At 48.7% G+C, this 21,661-nt stretch overlaps 1 protein-coding gene across 7 annotated transcripts in view; it reads left to right on the forward strand.

The window, feature by feature from the left end:
• Positions 1–977: 977 nt before the first annotated feature.
• The window catches only part of MGAT5 (alpha-1,6-mannosylglycoprotein 6-beta-N-acetylglucosaminyltransferase), a 339,366-nt gene continuing 318,682 nt past the window's right edge, over positions 978–21,661 (forward strand). For all 7 annotated transcript variants that reach the window (XM_049097328.1, XM_049097329.1, XM_049097326.1 and 4 more), the window contains exon 1: positions 978–1,163. The gene's annotated coding sequence lies outside the window, so the exon portion shown is untranslated. The remainder of the gene's footprint in view (positions 1,164–21,661) is intronic.

Genomic DNA, 21,661 nt, shown 5'->3' on the forward strand with positions numbered 1-21,661 from the left:
TTAACATGTCGTGTCAGTCAATGTTTGTGGTACCTTCAGGGCATGGGATGTGTTTTATTTCACTTTGAATTTATAATAGTACAATGTTCAGCTAGCTCATTCAGAGTGTTCATAGAAGCCTGCGGTGGGAGGAAGAAAAAGGAAGAGAAATGGAATTCACTTATTGAGCGCCTACTATATGCCAAGAATACCTAAAAGTACTTTACATGTGCCTTTTTTTTTCATCTTCAGAAGAGGCTCCTGGGGCAGCATATGCATGAGGCTCAAACGTAAAGAGGCTGAATTCATATGGTTAAGTGACTCATCCAAGGTCATGAAAATTAAGTGGCGGACTCACATGGCTATGTATCCATTCTCTGAAGAAGGAAACTGAAACTCTGCACTTATTAAAGATGCGCGCATCTGTAAAAGGGTGAAACCCCAGTCTTGCCTCACTGGGCCTCATGGCTAGAAGCCCCCCCCCCCCCCCCCCCCGTGCTTCGAGGCCCCTGGACTGCACCCCTCTGGAGGATGCTTCGTCGTATGAGCACTGGCACGCCCCCCACCCCACCCGACCTAGCTGGAATATTATTTATGGCCGCGATTAACCTGTCTCCCTTGCTGCTGTCTCCCCCCGGGCTGCGGAATTGAAAGGTTGCTGGAAGTCCTCTCCGACGGGGTTGAGACTTTGCAGACGGCCCCTGAGGCTGGGGCGTTCCGAATTGGCTGAGCGCTGCGCCTGGGAGGGCGGGGAGTTTGCCGAGCGTCCCCGGCCAGAATCCCGGCCTCCCAGAGCCGCGAGCCCGGCAGCGGGGAGAAGAAGTTGGGGACGTTGGGCTCGGGGGCGTCGGAAGAAATTGCGGGCAGGCCCCCCCGCGCCCCCCGCCCCCGGCCCCGCCGAGCCCGCGGAGCGTCGCCGCCGCGTCCGGGCTGGAGCGGGCGGACGTGCGCGGCCCCGCCAGGGCTGGGAGTTTGCAGACCGTCCCTGCCGCGGCCCGCTCGGCGGCGGCCCTGCGGCTCCCGCGGCGGCGGCGGCGGCGGCCCCGGGGCGCGATCCAGCCCAGGTAGCCGCGCCGCAGGCTCCGGGCGCCCGAGCCCGAGCCCGTGCCCCGCCGCGTCCCGGGCCCCGCGGGGTGGGCGGCCGGCGGGCGCTCCTGCTGCGGCGGCCGCTGTGCAACCAGGAGGTGAGAGCCGCGGGTCGGGGCGACCGCGTCGGGCTCGCCATCCCCGCGGGGAGATGCGCGCGGAGGGGACCGCGGGCGGGGGGCGCGGGCGCGGGCGGGGGCGCGGGCGGGGGCGGGGGCGCCTGCACCCGGGGCGGCGCGGCCGGGGCTGCCGGGGCTGCGGCCGCCCTGCGGGACCCGGGGCGCCGCGGGGGGCGCGCCCTGACGCCCACCTGCCCGGGCAGCCGCCCCCGGGGAGGACCGCAGGCCCCCGAGGCCCGGGGGGGCGCTCGCGTGTGGGCTTTTCACCGGACGGTCCGGAGGAGGCTCGGCTGGCGCGGGCGGGGGCGGGGGCCGAGCGGCGGGGGAGAGGGGCGCTCGGCCGCGGAGGGGCCCGGCGGGGAGGCGCTGCGGGCGGGCCGGGCTGGGGTCCCCGCGCCCCGGGCGCGCAGGGCGGGCTCGGCCGCGGGCCGGCGGGAGGGAGAGGACGGGAGGCTGGCCCCGGGCCCAGGAGAGGAGGGATGCGGCGGGCGGCGCTCGGGGCTGCGGACCAGGGAGGCTCGCGGCGGCCCCCGCCCCCGGGGACGGCCGTGGGCCCGCGATCGCGCGGGGGCCCCGGGGCCGCCGGCCGGGGAGGCTGCGGGGAGCCGAGCCCACAGCCGCGCGCCCTCCCCGAGAGCATGCTCAGTGCGGCCCTGGGAACTTCCTGCCGAGTCGCGAGCCGCCCCGGCCCCCCGCCCCCTGCGGGCCCCCCGACCCCCCCCGGCCCCCCGACCCCTCCAGGCCCCTCCCGGCCCGCGGGTGCGGAGTTGGGGCGGCGGGGCGCGGGGGCGCGGGGGAGGCGGGGGTGCGGGGGGGGCGCGGCGCCCGCCCTCTTGCCCCGCGTGCCCTGGCGCCCCCCGCCCCCGCGGCCGGGTCCGAGGCCGGGTGGGAGGCGGGGCGCGGGGGCGGGGGGCGCCGGGGGCGGGGGGCGCCGGGGGCGGGGGGCGCCGGGGACGCCGCGCACACCCGCGGGCGCACACAAAGCCGGGCTCGCAGCTCCCGCGCGGGCGGGGGCGGAGGGGCGCGCGCGGTCCGGCCGCGTCGGGGGCAGCGGCGAGGAGTCGGGGGAACCGGGCGGGGCCGGCGCTTCCCCGAGACGCGGGGTCGAGGCCCGGGGCCAGGCAGGTCCTCCAGACCCGTTGGCACCGGCTCGGCGGCCGGGTTAGGGAGGCTGGGTGCTTAGGGCGCCGCGAAGTTGCGCAGGGAAAGCCGAGGCTTGTGTGGGCTCCGGGTGGGATGACAGCGGCGCACACTCGAGTGGGAGCCCCAAGGATCCCGTCCTGAAGAGAGGCCAGTGGGGAGTTGGGCCCCCCCACCTCCCCGTGTCCGTTGTCAGGCCCCGAGGGGCTTGCTTGGTGTAGACTCTGAGAGCATCCCCGCTCCACCCGCAGCCGCCGCCAGCTGTGGCCCCCGCACCGCACCTTGAGCCTTGATCAGGATCAGAACCACCTCGTTTTTGATTCAAGAAATCAAAAGGCAGTTTTCCATGACAGGCAAACCCATCACAGATCCGTCTTGATAAGTGAATTTTCACACACACACACACACACACACACACACCCCCACCGCCTCCCCACTTCTTCTTTCCTACAAATCCTTTTTGTTGTTATGTTATTGTTCAGGGCTGAGATGAGCGGCCTTAACTTTGTTTGGCACTGTTGGGGTTAGGGCGCAGCTCCGTTTTCCAGAGGCCTTTTTAGTTTTCTCCACTTACCAACTTGCTGCCTGGGCAGCCAGAGTCCAGTGGAGGCGTCCTGAAAAAACAAAGTGACAGAGGGAAGGACCCCTTTTTACCCCTCTTAGGAGCTGGGAGGAAAGGAGAAGGGAGCTCCGGGGCCTACACCTGACTCTGGCAGAGCTGGGTGCCAGAACTTAAGGTCTAGGCTCCACCTTTGTTCCAGCTTGCCTGGGTTTGGATCACTTAGGGCCGGGGTCACTAGGCGAAGGGAGTCTGCAGTCCCGGTTTGGTTTGCGGCCTTGCGGGGTTTGCATCGACACAGGCAGCTGCCGCAGGGTGGTGTTAGGGTGGACTGGGGTGGCAGGAGGGCTGGGGGCCGCTGCCCGGATCTGCCAGGGGCATTTGTGCGCTCCAGCCCTGCTGCCGAGTAGCTCATGGGCTTTTTGATCTCAGCAGTGCCCATTTCAAGTGCTTTGTGTTTGAAGTGTGGATACAGTACATACATATATTCACACGTATGTATGTATATATACGTTTTTATAAAGAAGTATGCGCATATGTGATGTTCTTGGGTAGCATCTTGGAGCTGGAAAGGACCTCAGGAGATCATAGGAATTCGAATTTTCTCCCTTCCCATTCAGTTTTCTCAGTTTAAAAATAACTAAAGCAGCCTTCTGCCCAGCTGGCCTCCGAAAGCGTGGAAATGCCAGAGTCTCCCTATGATTCTAGCCTGGGGGAGGCCTTTGGCTCCTTCCCTGAGAAGTGTGGCTCCTCACAATCCTTTTAACACTACCTTTCCAAATGCTCCATGTGGCTTGGGATCTAAGTCATTGCAGGGTCACCCTCAGGTTGATTTTGGCAGGAGACACACTGTGACCGGTGCACCCTGCAGAGATGTCCAGAAAACCGCATAGAGCAGTCATCATAAGACTTGCATTGGGAAGTTCATGTCCTTTCTCACACAGTGGTCATCCAGACAGCCAGTTGCCCTGTTCCTCCCCAAGAGATATAAAAAGTGGCGGGGACTCATTTTATTCCTTCCTTCTTGTGTGTCTTGGCCTCGTGGCTCTAGAAAGGTGGGGTGGTGATGGTGGTGGCAGCGGGGATTTCTGTGTTGATATCGTTATAGTGAATCTCAGGAAAGCATATACTGTCAGGAGCTTTGGCCCCGGGGGTTTGTTGTGGTGTATGCCAAAGTTTGAAAAAGGGTCCTTGTGGCAGATGGAGGGTTGACAGATAGCTTTGGCTGACAGAAGATCTATGTGTTCCAGAATCCAGGTATTTTAAAAAAAGAGAAGAAATAATTTTACATTTGGGGGAAGGATACCTTGTGGGGGAGGGTTGAAAGGTTTGGGTCACAAGTAAATTGGGTGCTTGTCAGCGCAAGTTTTACTAGTGTGCCTTTAAAGTTCCTAAGTGCTTTGAGGCATAGAGTCACTCTTAATAACCAGAAGATGGTTGTACTTTTTAATGTGTTGGAAATTGAGTAAAGATCTCCCCAACCCTTCTTAAAGTTTCTAATCTAAGTCCTCTCCCATACTATGTGGCATCTTGTTTCAACATCAAAAGTCTGAACACCATGTGACCTCTCTGCCAGCTGCGGGTGTGTTCATTGAGTGTTTGGCAGCCACCACGAGCCATACCCTGTGCCGGTGCTGAGGATAAAGATGTCCTTCTTCAAAATTACCTTTTGAACTTTTAATTTATCTGACCTTCTCTCTCAGTGTGTTGATGCAAGCTAATAGCTCTTGGAAGGTCGCCAAGGTGGGTCCCAGGAGCCTTGATACTCTAACCATGTCCTCTCAGCTGGAAGCGTGGGCACTTGAGCTCTGTTTGCCTACTTGGGCTATTTTATTTGTTTGTTTTTTCAGTGCTACAGTCAAATTCATGTTTCCCCGGCTTTGTCACATCTGGAAAGCTGGAAAGCTATGTGTGCATGAGAGGGGTTGGAAGGATCACTGGATCACTTCAAAATCCCAGCACTCTCTTATCTGAACACATAACCTTCTGGAAAGAGAACAGGAGCCTTCCTGTCAAGGCCTTTTGTACGGCCTGAGAAATCTAGACAGGCAGGGGGGATAAGCTGTCCTGGCTGGCTTTAGGGGAGTTCTCTCTGTGAACTGCACTACCCCCACTGCCATGTTTGTATTGAGGCCTGCTGGACCTTGGCCCCGGTTGGGGTGGTTATAGGGGATGGCTAAGAGTATTTCTCTACACTGTTGCCCATGAACTTAGGAGTGGGGTATATCCAAGTACTTCACTACTTGTACGAGTTAGATACTGGTGTTTGCATTTGATTTATTAAAAAAAAAAAAAAAAAGCCAGCACTTCAAGGTTACCCCTAGATTAGAATAACAGCCTCTCTTTTGCATCCCTCTGTGATTTTTTGTGGCTGGCCCTGGAGGAAATGTGTGCCGCCCACCCACTCCTGTCTCAGCTGCACTCCTTAGTGTTGTAGTTCTGAGCACAGACAGCTTATAAGTCCTGTCACGCTGGTAAGATGCTTTTCATAAGTATCCTACACAGAACAGTCTTCCACTATAAAAATGTTGGATCTCTTTCACGGCTCCGTCCACCCATGGGAATGTGTTGTGTTGGCAATCGTGACAGATATTATGTGTCCTTGTGGAGAATGTCAAGAACTGGGCAGGACAATGGAGATGGGGTGGAAAGATTTACCTTCTATAATTGACATGATTGCAAATGCTTCCTTCCTGTTAACTTTTCCATTCCCTACCATGGTAAGGTGGACACTGGTCATTACCAGTTTGTATCTTGGGACTCGGAGGTGTTTGCGAGATTGTGAAACTGTGTGGTCACCCACAGCTAGCAAGTGGCAGGGCGAGGATGTGAACCCAGGTGGTCTAGGTCCAGAGTCCACACTAGCTGGGTTATGCTTAGTGGAGGCTAGCAGGCTCACCCTGAAGCAGCCAGCACTTTCTTTCCAACCAAAGCCAAGAGGCACCTTAGCCACTCAGGGGTTGATAAGTGGCTCAGGGAGATCCTTCCAGATTCCTTCTCTTTCTAGCCAAGGGCCTGGGTGTGCAGAGAGCGAGAAGGGCTTCCTTGAAGTCTCTTCAATCAGTGAGCAGCAGTGACGGAGCCGGATTTTCAGGTCTGACCCTTGGTCCCACAGGAACAATCGATAACAAATGATAACAGTTCTGTGTCTCCTTTGTCTAGAGACATGATTCAGGAAGCAAATGCGCTGGTCATTTGGCATCTCTCCCTCCTCCTCCTAGAACTTCCTCTGCCTGGGAGCTCGCATCCAACCTCCCCTTAGAATCTGGTGGGGATCCACTTCTTTTCTCCATCCCCAAACAGGAGAATCTGAGCGACTACGTTAATGCCTTTAAGTGACGTGTCCCCTTCCTCATGTCCTTAAATTTGACATCTTAAGAATACAGTCTGGGTTGGATTTTCCATTTCACTCTTAAGTTTTCTCTCTTTCTCTTTGTGTCTTTCTGTTTCAGTAAGTGTGCATGTGTGGGTGGGTGCGTGTGTATGTGTGCATGTGTGTGTGTGTGTGTGTAGGCTCCTGGCCTTGCTCAGCATCGATTTCCGCTCTACAGGAGCGTGGGGTCAGTAAGGGGTGACCTGGCGGAGGCCTCGGGGCTATTTCTTCACAGTTCCAATAAAGGGCCAGTGAGGACATCCCCACAGTGACAATCCCCACATCAGGTCCCCACATCCCCAGTGTCTGTGGGATCCTGGAAAGATTGCAGAAGATACTCCTCTGACCACGGGGATCACTGCGCTCCGTGGGATCTTCCAGCTGGGTGTTACAGCAAGCACCATTTCCTTTTATTTTATTCCTTACCCACTACCAGGATGGCATCGGGCCTCCTAGGGCGCCTGCCTGTTCCTGATTCTGAACATTTCTGGTTAACAGCCCCTCGCTGCTCACAGAGTTTAAAGTCTGGTCCTAGTGAGGGCCCACACCGAAGAGTTCAGTTCAGTTGGGAGGCAGTATGCGAACGAAGAACACATTAATTCAGCCCATGTGACCACGTTGGGCCTCAGTTCTTATGTTGAAAAGTAAGAGGGGATTGAATGAGCTCCAAAGTTCTGTTCAGTCCTAACGTTGTATAATCCTCTACATATGGCGAAGGAGGTGTGGAATAAAGAAAGAAGATTCCCTTACTGAATAAAAAAAGATTGAGGAGAAGCTCAAGTTGTTTTTGCTTTTGCTGGTAGGCTCCCTTCGGCAGACAGTTGAAATGCTTACCTAAGAAGAACCAACCCTTTATTATCACGATTCTTTAGGGATGTTTATTCTTGTATATTTAGAAGTAAAAAGCCTTGGTCCTTCTCAGCCTAAAAATAACCCGCTTCCCCTTGTGAAGCTGTGTCTTCCTTTGGGGAGTGGAGATCCTGAGAGCAGAAGATGACCAGGCCCCGGAGTAGCGTGGTGCCGTGGCCCGGTGCCCGGGGAATGTGGTCGCGGATTTACCCTGCCACGAACTGGGCCACGGTCTGTGTACACACCTTCGTGACCGCTTCCCTGCGAAACAACTTCGTCGAAAGAACAGGGAGTTTGATATCAATCTCCTTGCAGCTGCTTTTTTTTTTTTCTTCCTTAACCATCTGTTATTTTCAATTCCGATTTTTTTTTATTTACTAGCGCTCATGCCAATGAGTTTTCTAAATGACCGACTCTTTCTCTTACGCATCTTGTTTGGGAGAGCACTGTCTCTGCCTCATGCTAAGTATGATGTTCCTGCGTTCCTTCAGCACGTTTCTTAGTGTTTTTCTAATGTGCTTCTGTGGGATCAACCTCACCCCCATCTCCTGTAATTTTTCAGAGCCACCGGGGTTAGAGGCAGCACTAAGTGGGGATTTGGAGAGGGAGGGTCTCCAGAGGTGACGTTATATGGGTGATCATTCATCATCCATTATTTAGGACATAACAGATGTAATTCTCTCGTGGCTGAATGTTAATCATTGTTCTTCTGTAGATTCACCATTCCTTATGCTTTTTCCCCCCCTTCCTGTATTTGCTTTTCTGATGTCCAATAAACTTCAGAAAGGCCCAGTTTTTTCCTAGGTCAGTAAAAAAAAAAAAAAAAAAAACCAATACATCTGACCCGAGGGACTTCTCAGAAAGGAGTGTAGAGCTCTAGAAAGCATGTGGAAGCTCCATCGCCTGGCACAGAGCCTGTGCACATGGCCAGTCACACGATCAGCGGTACAGCAAGGGCATCATGGGTAAAGTCCCACCCTGGCAGGCTGGCCTCTGCACATAGCTGGCTGTCTTCACGCAGGCCAATTCAATGTTCTAGGATTCCGGTTCCTCATGTGTCAAATGAGGCATCTCTTAGCTTCTCCTACATCTGTGGGATTCTTCTAGTGTGCCTTCTTGGCTGAGTTCAGCCTGCTTATCTAACTCTGCTTTCTTTAATCTGCCCTTCATGTGCTTAAGTATTTTTCTAGTTGTGAGGGCCTGTTTGGTTGTGCTTGTTTATGGTTCTGTCATTTAAATTAATCAGTGGACTTTGTATAGATATCTTTTTCTCCCTTACTGAGAGCATGATTCATGGGCTTATGAACCCAACAAGTTGGGACTCTGTGTGAAATGGTGTGTGTGTGTGTGTGTGTGTGTGTGTGTGTCCGTGTCTATATACCACTAGGCCATATTGCCTTGTTGTCATATTATCTACAAAAGGAAGTGGGAGTGAGCCAATTAGAGCTGCAGATCTGGTGTAGCCATCAGTTAAAAGAAGTCTCTAGAAAGTTTATGTGGAAAGATTTTGTTAATATGGCTTTTCTGTAGCACATGCTTGTCAGAGTTCTAGCTACAGACGTCTTTGAAGATTGTATGGATGTAATTTTATTGCACTTTCCTAAGACTGCATAAAGTGTTTTCCATGATGAGTTGCTTATTCTATCATAATGCCTTTTCTCTAATTGCCCCTATAACCCAGAATCAGATGCAGCTTTCCATTTTGGATGCCATGCCTCGTAGTGTTCTCCGAGTTTTAGTTTCTTTCTCCCACTCCAGTGGCTTCCAGAGAGACTTTCCTGTTTGCTTCTTCTCAGCCTTCAAATAAAGATTGCAAGATTATATACTCCTGTTACTGCTGTGACAAATAACCATAAATTTAGTGGCTTAAAGCAATACATATTTATTGTTTTATAATTCTGTGGGTCAGAGATGTAACACAGGCCACTCTGGCTAAGATCAAATGTCCGCTCCTTCTGGAAGCTCTAGGGAAGAATCCGATTCCATGCCTTTTTCAGCTTCTAGAGACGGCCCACATTCCTAAGAGTGTGCCCCTTCTTCCACCGTCCAAACTGGTAATGCTGAGCTGAGTTCTTGTCCCTCTGCCATCAACCTGGCCCCCTGACTGCAGCTGAGAAAGGTTCTCTGATATCAAGGATCTATGTGATCAGATTGGGCCCACCCGGATAATCCAGGATGATCTCCTCATCTCAAGGTCCTTAATGTAATCCTGTGTATCCTGTAAGGTAACGTATTCACAGGTTCCAGGGATTAGGACATGAACATCACTGGGGCCATTTTTCTTTGCTCAAAACTCTTTGGAAAGAAATGTTTCTTTACTCTTTATGTAGAACTCTACCTTACTGTCTTGGAGCTTTAGTGTCATATAGGACGTTGGCCTGGCCCTCATCGTTTTTGAATATATTAAAATGAACTGTTTGCAAAATGGTATTTAGGATTTGAGTCCTGCTGTGGTGGGACATTGAGCTGTGCACGTTTACGTGTTCGGCCTGATGCAGTCCTCAGCGGACCTCCTGCAGTAAGGAAACCGAGGTGCAGAGGGAACTTGCCCAGGGTCGTGAAGCCAGAAGTGCCAGAGACAGGATATAAGAGTGGATCTCACTGATGCCAAAGCCTGGTTTCTTTTCACTTTCTGCCTCAGATGTGATAATGGAAAAACAAAATGAGAAATGGTAATGGGGAAATGTAAAATAATGTCAAATCTCTCTGCTTCTGCCAAGGTGATGACAAACAATAACTGTGGCCTGTAGTAAACTGATTGCACTAATGGCCGCAATTAATGGCCTCCCTGCATCTACACTTTTTGCCTTATAACTTTGTAGTCTCCCTCTGTCACCTCCCCCACCGCTGGGATTGGCCCGTGTGACACTTTGGCTAGTGGGATATTAGCAAATTCCCGTAAACAGAGTTTAAGAGAGGCTGTGTGTTTCCAGTTGCCTTTTGCACAGCTGGGCTTGCTGTCTCAGATCCCTGCCACTGCCATGAGAATGCGCCCAGGCTAGCCTAATGGAGAGCTCTGAGAGACATATGGGGATGAGCCAAGTTGTGTCAGCCGAGGCCACCCTAGACCAGCCAGCCTCCTGCTGAACTCTTGGGTGTGCAAGTCTCCTGAGCGTGTCTTGCCAAGATCAGTTAAGCCTGTCCTAGATCATCAGAACCACCCAGCAAACCTATGGAGTTGTAGAAACAATTGATGATTGTTGTTTTAAGCCACTGAGTCCTGGGGAGGTTTGTTACATGGCAACTACTAACTGTTACACACCCATATCAGGTGTTTGAATAGCATAATAAGTATTTTTAGTGTCCTTTTGAGATCATTTTGGACTGCTCATGTAACTAGTTCATATTCTCTTTAAAAATTTAATGCATTTTGGGGCACCTGGGGTAGCTCAGTCTGTTGAGTGTCTTCCTTCATATCAGGTCATGATCCCAGAATCCTGGGATGGAGCCCTGCATTGGGCTCCGCCTCCTTCTTTCTCTTGTGTGCTCTCTCAAGTAAATAAATAAAATCTTAAAAAAAGAATTTAATGCATTTTAAAGTACTCTTTTAAGGTTATACTGTAAGCTCAAGAATTTGCCCATTGTACCCTTTTTTTTCTTTCTTTTCTTTTTTTTTTTTTAAATATGAATGTCTTTTAAATTCTTATCAGTTTAAGTCCAAAGCAGACTTGCTTTTTCTCCTCAAACTATTTGTTACTTCTAGCACCATGGCTTTGACCCCAAGGTACAGCAAGAAATACATATTAACTCTTTAACTCACATATAAATGTATATAATGGCAAGAGTTTCAAGACACAGGGTCTACCCCTCTGCCTCTGATGCCCTCAGATGCTTTCCCTTCTGTTTCATTGACTTAAAAAATGCTGGTCAGGAGTCAGCACTATGGCCTGCTGCTTATTTCATAAAGTTTTATTAGAACCAGCCACTCCTGTTTGTTCATGGATTGCTTATGGCTGCTTTTAAGCTCCCATGGCAGAGTTGGGTAGTTTAGGCCTGCAAAGGCTAAAGTGTTCACACCTGGCTTTTGAAGAAAAAGTTTTCTGACTGCTGTACTGAACTGATTCCATAACCTATCACTTAGTTGCGACCCTCCATTTGGATGACACTGTCTTTAGGTCTCATGATAGTCTTCTGGAAATTACACTAAACAAAGCTGTCACATGTGAAAACTACCCCTTTCCCGTGTCCTACTCAGACTCTCTGTTCTATTTACTTAGATTCAACAATTAACGTTTTTGCGATTTAACATCCTACCTGTCTTACATAGGACACTTTCCAAGCATTTCTAAAATGTTTCATTTTAAGTAATATTATCTACCCCCCCCCCTTTCAAATTTAAATGAGGCTTTCTTGTGGAAACTAGCTGGAATTAAAATGGACACAGATTCCATTCAAGGGCTAGTTATTTATTCATTAGATTGCAGCAGTGCCTTTTTTGTGTTATAATGGAGTCCATTAGTGCAAGTGGTAGGGAAACAGAGGTAGCTTCTTTTCACCACACCTTTCTGGCAGTTGGTCTTTATTACTGCATTTCTGAATTAGGGTGGTATTCTTTCCAAACATAAGAAAATTTAAACACATTAAATCATAGACTTTGGGGGGCTGGAAAGACTTTGGAAAACATTATTTTTTTCATTCAGATCCCAGTTAGGCCCTTAAAGGCCAAATTTTTCTGACACCTAAATTTTCCAAGCCTGTCAAGGAAGGACGATGATGTTATTTATGTTGTTTGGCTAATGAGATTGATGGAAAGGAGCTGAGGCAGAAAAGGCTTCAGAATGACCTGGATATATCTTTCTAGAATCTGTAATACCAGGTAAAGAATGGTCACTGACTCATTTATTTATTGGGAGTGAGAAAGAAATCAAAATAAATGAGCTTCAACTATAGCCCAGAGATTAGGTAAAATCTGAGAAATGACCCCTAAATAAGGTAGCTTCTTTGACGCTAGAATAGATTCTTCTGATTATTTTTTAAGGTTTTATTTATCTGAGAGAAAGAGAGAGAGAGAGAAGGAGAGAGAGAGAAAGCGTAGAAGTAGAGGGAGCAGCAGAGGGAGAGGGAGAAAGAAGCAGGCTTCCCACTGAGCAGGGAGCCCAACGCAGGGCTGATCCCAGGACCCTAGATCCTGACCTGTGCTGAAGGCAGATGCTTAACGGACGGAGCCACCCAGGCGCCCCCTGAGTATTTTTGATCTTAGCTGCCTCCCCTTAGTTCAGGCAGGTGGATGGACTGTTCTGAGTGCTAGCAACAGAAACCTGATGGAGCTTGCTTCAGTAAAAGTGGAGAATTCACATTAGGGCCCCAGGAGCAGGAGCCCGGAGCCTCCAGCAGCGTGGGCCCTCAAGGCTCTGGGAACTCCAGGAACCACCTTTCCTTCCTCTCTGAATCCTCTGCTGGGTTGGTTAATTCTACTACCCATGTCTTGTGCCTTTTTTTTTTTTTTTTTCCCAAGGGCAGGACCCTGGATAACTCTAGCTACTGGGGAAGTCTTCCAGGAAGACTAATCTTTCTTGTAACACCAATTCCAGTTTCCTGGGGAGTATCTCCTCAGTGGCCCAGCTTGACCTGACCCAGAGGTGGGCATAGCTAGGAATTGCGTTTTGGATTTTGGCTAGCTCCAGGGAGTTTTATGGGTTCTTTTTTTTTTTTTTTTTAGAAATCTGTGGGGAAGTTTTGGTTGTTAATGATTGAGAATAGGGATGCTACCCATCTGTGGCGGGTAGAATAGTTTTGTTTTTTAAGACTTTATTTATTAGGGAGAGAGAGCGAGAGCACTATGCATGAGCATGAGCAGGGGATGGGGCAGGTGGAAAGGGAGAAGCAGACGCTCTGCTGAGCAGGGAGCCCAACTTGGGGCTTCATTCCAGGACCCTGGGATCATGATCTGAGCCACTGAGGCGCCCCTAGAGCAGCCTTACCCTCTGAAATGTATCCCATGCCCCACTTGGAGGTAATCACAGACAACAAAACCTGTTTACTGCCTGAACCTAGAGGCCCTGCCTTACATGTACAAAGAACATTTTTTATGTTTTAGGTAAGCATTGACTTTCTCAGCTGACGAAGAAAGGTTGTGCTTTGTTTCATCGGGAAATGTACCAAGAGATGTTTGCCATTTTGGAAGATCACACCACCCCTGGCATCACCACGTCACCAGGTTCAGTCCTCATTTGTAGCCGACCCATTTTCTGATGTTTACACCAGAACACAAGCAACTAATAACCCCATTATGAGTCCTAGATTGGTCTTACCCAACTATTTGCATATTGAAATACCTGTTAGGTTTAGGATTATTTTCCTTTTATTCTCATTTATATTATTCTTAGGGCAACAAGTAGATATGTTTGAAATTGTGTTTAGGGGGGTTATCTAAGAAGTTGATTTGAGGCAATAGAAGGGTATTAGACGTTTGCTATAAGCTGGGAGCTTCAGGGCTGATAGAGGTTAGAACACTGCATTAGGAGAAGTGATTTTGTAAAGTTATTTTTTCTTCTAGCCTAATGATCCAACTGAATTAAATACTCTTAACACTGACCATTTAGAAAATAAAACTGTCTCATGCATTTTGTGCAGCCGACTGTGAAAAAAGGAATAGACGTGTTGGCCCCATCCAGCTCCTCCCTGTGGATGGTGGACTCTCCATGGTGCATACTGCCCACCCTCCCCTATATGTGGTTTCTGGCTCCTGCCGATCCAGGGCTCGGTTGTGGGCCTCCTCATCATTCTCTCCCATGGAAGAGCCATAGGAGTAGAGAATGAAATCAGATTATCACATGAGTTTCATATAAACTGCTGCAGACCGCGCCGTCAGGCTTCAAGCTCAAGCTGTGAGCTTACACGGGAAATTCTACACCTTGATTTTCACTAACCTTAGCAGTGTTGAGCAATTCTTATCTTTTGAATGTTGGCCAAAAGTCACATTAATATTAGTATTGTCTGTGACTATTTCACCAGTAGAAATCCAATATTTTCATATCACATTATAGATGTCTGACAGATATCTTGAAATATCAATACTTTAAAATGGTGGTGGTGATTACACCTGCTGCTAGATAGTGTTATTTCACACATTAATAAACAAGCATATGTGTTGTTATATCACAATTTAAAAGATAATTTGGTAACTGTGCTTAAATATCACTAACTTTCTCCATAATCCTATGTATTTCATTTTATGTATTTGAAAAATCACAGGAAGGGGTCTATGGTCCTCCCCAGTCTGCCGAGGGGTTGGCGGTACAGAAATCACAGCATTGAGTGCTGCACACCCCAGCTCTCCCCTGTCTCTTCTGTTTGTTGAGAGTTAACCTCTTTGTAACCCGGCCTTTCCCCAAAACTGCCAGATCCGGGTGTGGAAGGGGTGTGGGTTTATCCCCAATTGGCTTATTTTCTTCTCAGACCGGAACTGGTCAAAGAATTGAGCTTGATTCACCCTCGGCTCATTCTTTTATCAGACATGAGGAGGCAAGTTTGTCAGAACATTCCTCCGGCAAGGCTGTATTGATCAGTACAAGGTACATGATGCATTTAAAGCCAAAACATACTGATTATCTGAATCCTAAACAGAAGTGTGATTTCTGGTTCAGTTTTTCAAGTGGAGAAAAACCACGGACATTCCGCAAGACTATTCCCTATATACATACCAACTTCTGTTTTCCTCTTTGTATGCTTCAGAGTTGCATAATCACAACCAACTCTAAAAAATACCCCATTGCTTGAGAAATATGTTGCACAAATGGCTACCAGGGGTGTTCTGTTACCATCTGGCTTGTGGGGGAAGGGCATTTCCTAGAAGTTAGCGTTTGGGTGGAGGTAGACAGCTCTGTAGGTGTCTGGTTGCCACCTTGCCACCCAATGAGTCCAGCCTAAAGGGTGCTGTGCTGCAGCTATGACTGGATTCCTGGGAAGGACCTCGACTTTTTTCTCTTTCTGGAAACTTCTCCTAATAGGAAATGACTTTGCCACAGAAGAGCCCACACTGCGCTGTTCCTTGCTGTCCTCCAGACACGGAGTCATTGTGCTGCCATGTGCATCTTTTTCCTCTCACAGCTTCTAAATCTATATTTAGAGCATGAAAATGCTGAACATTTCTTCTCTAATTTTTTAGAAGTTGAGCACAGGGAGGGTTCTTCACACATTCAACATTAGTATCTTGGACAGCCATATTAAATAATAATGGGAATATTTTTTATGCTTTGTTTCAAAAAATATGCTGAAGATTAGAATTGTGTAGTTTCACATTTTTAACCCCTATTTTTACATGGGTTTAGTTATTGATCAAATTTCTCAATGAGTAAAAGCCACCCCCCACCCCCCCGTCAGGAAGTAGGAGCAGCCCCATTATGTGATATTGTTACAGCTCATGTCAGACTAAAGAAAACATACATGTATTTAATAAGCTTATTACTGAAATGACAGCATCTCTGTCTTTGTAAAAGGGAACAGCAAGATTCTGTTGATCGTGAGCTACCTACTGTCCTTAGAGATTTATGTGCCAGATTGTGGGTACCACTTGGCCTACTTCTTTTTTTTTAAGTTTTAAGTATGTTTTTTTTCTATGTATAGCCTGTTTATTATGATTTTATCTTAATTCCAATGTAATTAACATGCAGCATTCTATTAGTTTCAGGTGTACAGTATAGTGATCGAACAATTCTGTCCATTATTCAGTGCTCACCACTAGAAGTTTACTCTTTAATCCCCATCACCTCTTTTCACCCAGCCCTCACCCACCTCCCCTCTGGTAACCATGAATGTGTTCTCTAGAGTTAAGAGTCTGTTTTTTTGGGCAACCCGGGTGGCCCAGCGGTTTAGCGTCTGCCTTCAGCTCGGGGCCTGATCCTGGAGACTCAGGATCGAGTCCCACGTCAGGCTCCCTGCATGGAGCCTGCTTCTCCCTCTCCCTGTCTCTCTTTCTGTGTCTCTCATGAATAAATAAATAAAATTTTTTAAAAAGTCTGTTTTTTTGGTTCATCTCTTTTTTTTTTCCTTGTTTGTTTCTTAAATTCCACATATAAATGAAATCATGTGGTATTTGTCTTTCTCTGACTTTCTTCACTTTGCATTGTACCCTCCATCACTTGGCCTGATTTTCAAAGTGAGATACCTCAGATCCTTTTTAGCAAGGAAGTGTCCTATCATTGGATCCATAAGGCCGGGTGTATTTTGGGGAAAAAACTTGAGAAAGCAAGAAATTCACCAACTTCATTGGCTGAGGGTTGGTGAATTTGCTCAGTTTGGAGACTCTTCCCTCTCTCCTCTATTTTGAGCCACCTTTTCTTGGTCTTTTTTTTTTTTTTTTAAGATTTTATTTATTCATGAGACACACACACACAGAGAGAGAGAGAGAGAGAGGCAGAGACACAGGCAGAGGGAGATGCAGGCTCCTTGCAGGGAGGAGACCCCAGACCCTGGGATCACGCCCTGGGCCGAAGACCAGATGCTCAACCGCTGAGCCATCCAGGAGTCCCTTGGTCTGTTTTTCATAGAGGTTTGGTGTGGAATGAATTTTGATCTTAATCCTACCTTTGTGGAGGGAGTAAACAATGTGCAGAAAATCTGGAGGATAAGCATTTAAATATCCGTGAGTGATTCATCTCCTGGTTGGGTGGACAACAAATAACAGAGTTAATTGTGCAGCTGCTAGAAACAGATCCCGTTCCCATTTTAGAGACCTTATCACAATGGAAAGTGGGAAATACAAGTGCTGTCCTCCAACTGACAATTGAAAGGTGAGGACCTCACCTGCAGAGTAATGCTTTTTTCCCCAAAAGTGGACCTTTTGAGCATGTAGCTGATGTTCAGGGGAATACAGGGCACTTCTGGGAACCAAGCCTGGGGCCCATTGTCTTAATTTCATGCTGATGATAGCCCTGTAAATTAGATTCCCTTATTTTCATTGAACACATATGAAACTGAGATTTGGCAAAGTTAACTTTCTTATCTGTGGTGACTCACATAATCATAAGGTGCCCATACAATTTTATCACCCAAACTTGAACACTTGAGAATAAAAGGGGATGCTGGTAATGATTATGCTGTGATAATAGGCATCAATGGTACGTATGGTTCCCTTGCTAATAGGGTGCAGATTGGGGGTATAATTCAGGTCCCTGGTTCCAAAGCCTGCTTATCCTCCATCAGATGTATTAGATCACACTATCTCATTCACAGATGAATTGGTAAGGCACACGCTGAATAACCTTCTGAAGCTGAGTTCTGCCGTAGGTATGGAGCCAAGGAGAAATGCCTCTGAGGCTAGGTAAAAGTTCCCTTTGGCAAGAGAAATGTCTAGGAGGGATGTTCTTTCATATAAAGATGTAAAAAGGGTTTTTTTGGGGAAGGCAGATGGCTTTTCTCTTCCTAAAAAGTGGTTTTCCATTTTTCGTTTAAAAGAATGGGCCTGCTTTAGCATTTACAAGAAAGATAAAGTGAGACTCATAAAATCTCATATCCAGGGCAAACATCTTCATAGCCAGTAGCTGGTATGATACAGAGTGATATAGTAGATTCTTCTATAGTAAGGTGTGTAGATGAAATTTACTACTCCTGTTTTTAGTACTCTATCTGCAATTCTTATTATCAAGGCAGATTTGTGTGGTGTAATCATTACTGTGAGATGTTAAAATGAAATCCCAGCACCTGAATAGATACCACTGGCAGCATTGGACACTCTGGCTTGTTGAGGAGCCTCTGTGCCTCCGTGAGCCTCAGACACACGTGTGAACACACTCAGCAGAGGTGCAGACATGAAGATAAATGAAGCTCAAGGTACTTATAACTGATATTACAGCCCAACCATGAAAAGTAATAAAGAACATCACATAGCTCTCCAGGATTTATTTGTTCCCGGTGTCATGTTCTCTTGCTGACTTCTAGGCCCGTTGAGGTGTGAAAGCAAAAGTTTCCTAACAGAGCAGTTCTGTGAACACCACAGCCTCTGAAAAAGTCCTGTTGGATTGCCATTCATCATCAAGTCAGCAGTGCCAAAGACTGATGTGCCACTCAAAGGCACTGCTGGAAACTTAGAGCACGCAGGCAGATGGGTGAGAGTTACATGTTTGGTTGGACATTTGGAATTGGACTTTCAATTGCAAGCTGTTACGTGGCCTGCCTTCTACACCTACGTGCCTGGGGGCTCTGCCTTCTGGACCTTGGGACACCCCAAAAAGACACTCACCAAGTCAGCAAAATGAAACTATCAGGAATAACCAGTGGGACCAGGAGAGAGACCTGCTCCTGTGATTTGTCTAAGCTGCTCCCTAAAGAATGCAACCATGTCCGGATAGTCTTTTGAATATCCAGACCATAAGCACCATAGGCCATAAGACTGAAAAAGAAAACAGGGGAAACGTGAGAAGGGGCAGCAGGGGGGTAAATGCAGTGGCCTAGGTAGCAAGCAGCAGCGTGTCTGCTGTGGGAAAGGGCAGACCGTGGAAGATGCAGAACAGCTGTGCTGACTCGGGTAACAAGGGTCTTCTTGGAGTGGGGCAGGAAACATCAGCTGGGAAGTCAGTGGTCTGGGTTCATGCTTTCCCTGCCACTAACCAGCTTCGTGAGCCCTCGCCTCTCCTGCAAAAGTGGGCGACTTGGGTCAGATGTGCTCCGTGTGACATCTGGCTCTATAAGTCTTTGATGCTCAGATCTTTGTTGGGCTCAGTAAACGTTTACTGAGAACTTCTATCTCAGGCATAGGTATACAGAGGTGAATGCAGCACCTGACCCTTTGTCTAGGATGGGACCTGTCATAAACACTCCCACTGGTCCAATAGTAATAGGAACAGCTGAGTCTTACAAGTGTTTATTATGTGCCAGGGAGTTGTGGGTGCTTCCCATTGACTTGTATCTATTAGCTCTTTTGATCCTCCCAACAACCTTGTGAAGTAGGTATGACTGTCCTAGGTTTAGAGACTAAGAAACGAAGGTACAGAGAGGTGAAATAATTTGTCCCAGGTTGTAAAGCTAATGAGTAGTGTAATGAGCATTTGAACCCAGGGAGCCTGGCTCTAGAGCCCACACTGTGCTGCACCTGTGCATGTGCATGCACGTGTGTGTGTGTGTGTGTGTCAGTGTGTGTGTGTAGGGGGGACTGCTGTACCTTCTTGTTGTCTCCCTTGCTGGACTGTCAGCTACTTGGAAGTAGCAACCATGTTCACTTTGTTAACCTGTATTCCTAATGCCTGGCCCAGTGCAGGCTCTGGGGCATTTTTGTTAAATGGGTGGGTGGGTGGACGGACAGATGAGCTAAAGAGGGTCTTCAGGGAGTCTAAAGAAGACGAATCCACAAGCACCTAATAGTGGTCACTGTCAGGCAGGAAGGGTCTTAGTCTAATCTGGGGTATCAGGGAACATTTCCTTCTGGGCAATGATACGTGAGCTGAGCCTTGAAAGATTTGCAGAATTTGGGATAATCTGGTGGGAAAGGCATGTGAAGCAGAGAGGTTAGGTGGGAGAACTCTAGCATTGCCTCAGAGGTCAACTATTTCCGGAGCACAGAGGGCAGGGTAGGGGCTGTTGGAGATGGGGCCAGGTCAGGAAATCTGTCCTGGAAGGCTATGGGGCTTGCTCCTGAGAACTGTGGAGAGCTCCTATGAAGGTTTGAGCAAGGGTATGACATGGGCAACATTTTTTTTTTTTTTTTCCAGGAGATGGTGAGTTTTATTGTCTTGTCTGGATAGAGGTTTGATTTGCTCTCGCATGTTCCAGGGTGGAGAGACTAGGAGAAAGCACAGGATGCAGAGGTCTATTCGGTGTAATCTCCCTCGTTCTCATCTTCACCATCAATGGAGAGAGCAGCATACTTGCTTGCAGAACTGAACTTGGAAGCTGGATTTTCTTCAGGTTTCTTTGGCTCAGGTGCAGATGGGGAGTTTTGATCCTTTTTGCCTTCTTTCCTATCCGGCTCCTTCCAGTGGTCTTTGTTCCCTCCATCTCCTGGACAACGGCTGGAGTTCCCACTGTGGCCTTTTGGGACACTCACCCCATCTACTTTGGATTTCAGATGGGGTGTTCTGGCTGCTGTGTGAAGAGTGGCAGGAACAGGGATGAAATTGGGGCAGGGGAGGATCTAAGACAGTGGTCCCAGTAAGAGATCATGGGAACTTGAAGTGGAGGTGGGGGAAGGGAGGCCAGACGGAGGGGTGGGGTGGGGTGGGGGGGTGACCCTTCACTTTGGACATGTTGCATGCAAGGCATCCTTGGGCTGTGGCTGGACTGTTCAGGTACTTCCACAGTAGTGCAAAGCTGGCCTGAGTCTGGGAGGCTGAGGACAGCGGTCAGTGTGGGTTTGGGCATTGCCCACACCAGGTGATGGTTAAAGCCAAGAGCATGGGTCATATCCCCCGGAAACACTGGTTACCTGGGGAGAGCTGAGCCCTGGAAGCTGAGCCCAAAGGAAACCCTGTGGGAATATCTAGAGAGGCTTGGTCCTGCTGGAGCAGAACATGAGTTTTAGCACGTGGATAATCCTCACTGTAGTGATAACATTTTTTTTTTTTTTTTTTTTTTGAGCCTTCCCGGTTTGTCTGACACAGGTATGAGCACTTTGGGCACTTTTACTTATTCTTCATAAAAGCCTGTGACATAAGTGTTCCTCTGACTCCCTGAGGAAAAGCAGACTCAGGGAGGTTAACTCATGGTTACCCAAGGCCACACCGCACTCTGTGACCAGAGGACCCTGGTGAGGATGAGGCCTCCTCGGAGGAGTTTTTAATGTGTTTGTCAATGTGGAAATCTCCAAAGGCCTTTGCAGATTCCATCAAAAGAATCGAGAGGCTGAGGAGAGAGAGGGAATAGGAGCTGCCTTGGGGGCCAGAGGAGGCAGGGTCAAGGTGGATGTTTGTTTTGGGTTTTAAAGAATGAGAGAGAGCCTGCTGGGAAGGGTATTTTGAAGATAAAGGCAGGGGCTGGCCTGGGGTCCCAGGACCTGTAGCTCAGGTGACTGATCTTTACCCTCAGATGGAGGGAAGAGGTCTGGGGGGTGGGGGGAAGGGGAGGGGAAGGAGTCAGTGGAGGGGGAGGCAGTGGCCAGAGGGAAGAAGCCAGGAAGAGCGGAGGTGCTGTCAGAATCTGAGGGGTGTAGGATTCCATGGACAGGAAAGGCCCAGGAGGGATAAATGCCCCCAGACAGAAGGCAGGTTAGTGGCTTTCGGGAGCCAGGAGGGGGGGGAACTAGGGAGCTAGGGAGTAATAACTTAATGGGCTTGGGGTTTCTCTTTGAGATGATAATGTTTTGGAACCTGACAGAGGTGGAGGTTGCTGCAACATCATGAATGTACCAAATGCCACTGAATTCTATATCCTTAGGGATAAATTCAGTGATATATGATTTTCAGCTCAATAAAAAAAAAAAAAAAAAAAAAAAAAAAAAAAAAGGAAAGGCGAGAGGTGGGAAGGAAGTGCAGCGGGTTACATCCGATGACCAGGATTTTTTGGCCCCTGCCTGCACCCTGTTCTGTACATAACGGCTCTACTTTCATTGACTCCTAGCAGTGGACCTCGTTTTGTTTATTAGAATGTGCTAGAATGCAAGCGCTGCTGTGAGATTCATTCAGCCCT

Source organism: Canis lupus, chromosome 19 (genome assembly GCF_003254725.2).
Source record: "Canis lupus dingo isolate Sandy chromosome 19, ASM325472v2, whole genome shotgun sequence".
NCBI lineage: Eukaryota > Metazoa > Chordata > Mammalia > Carnivora > Canidae > Canis > Canis lupus.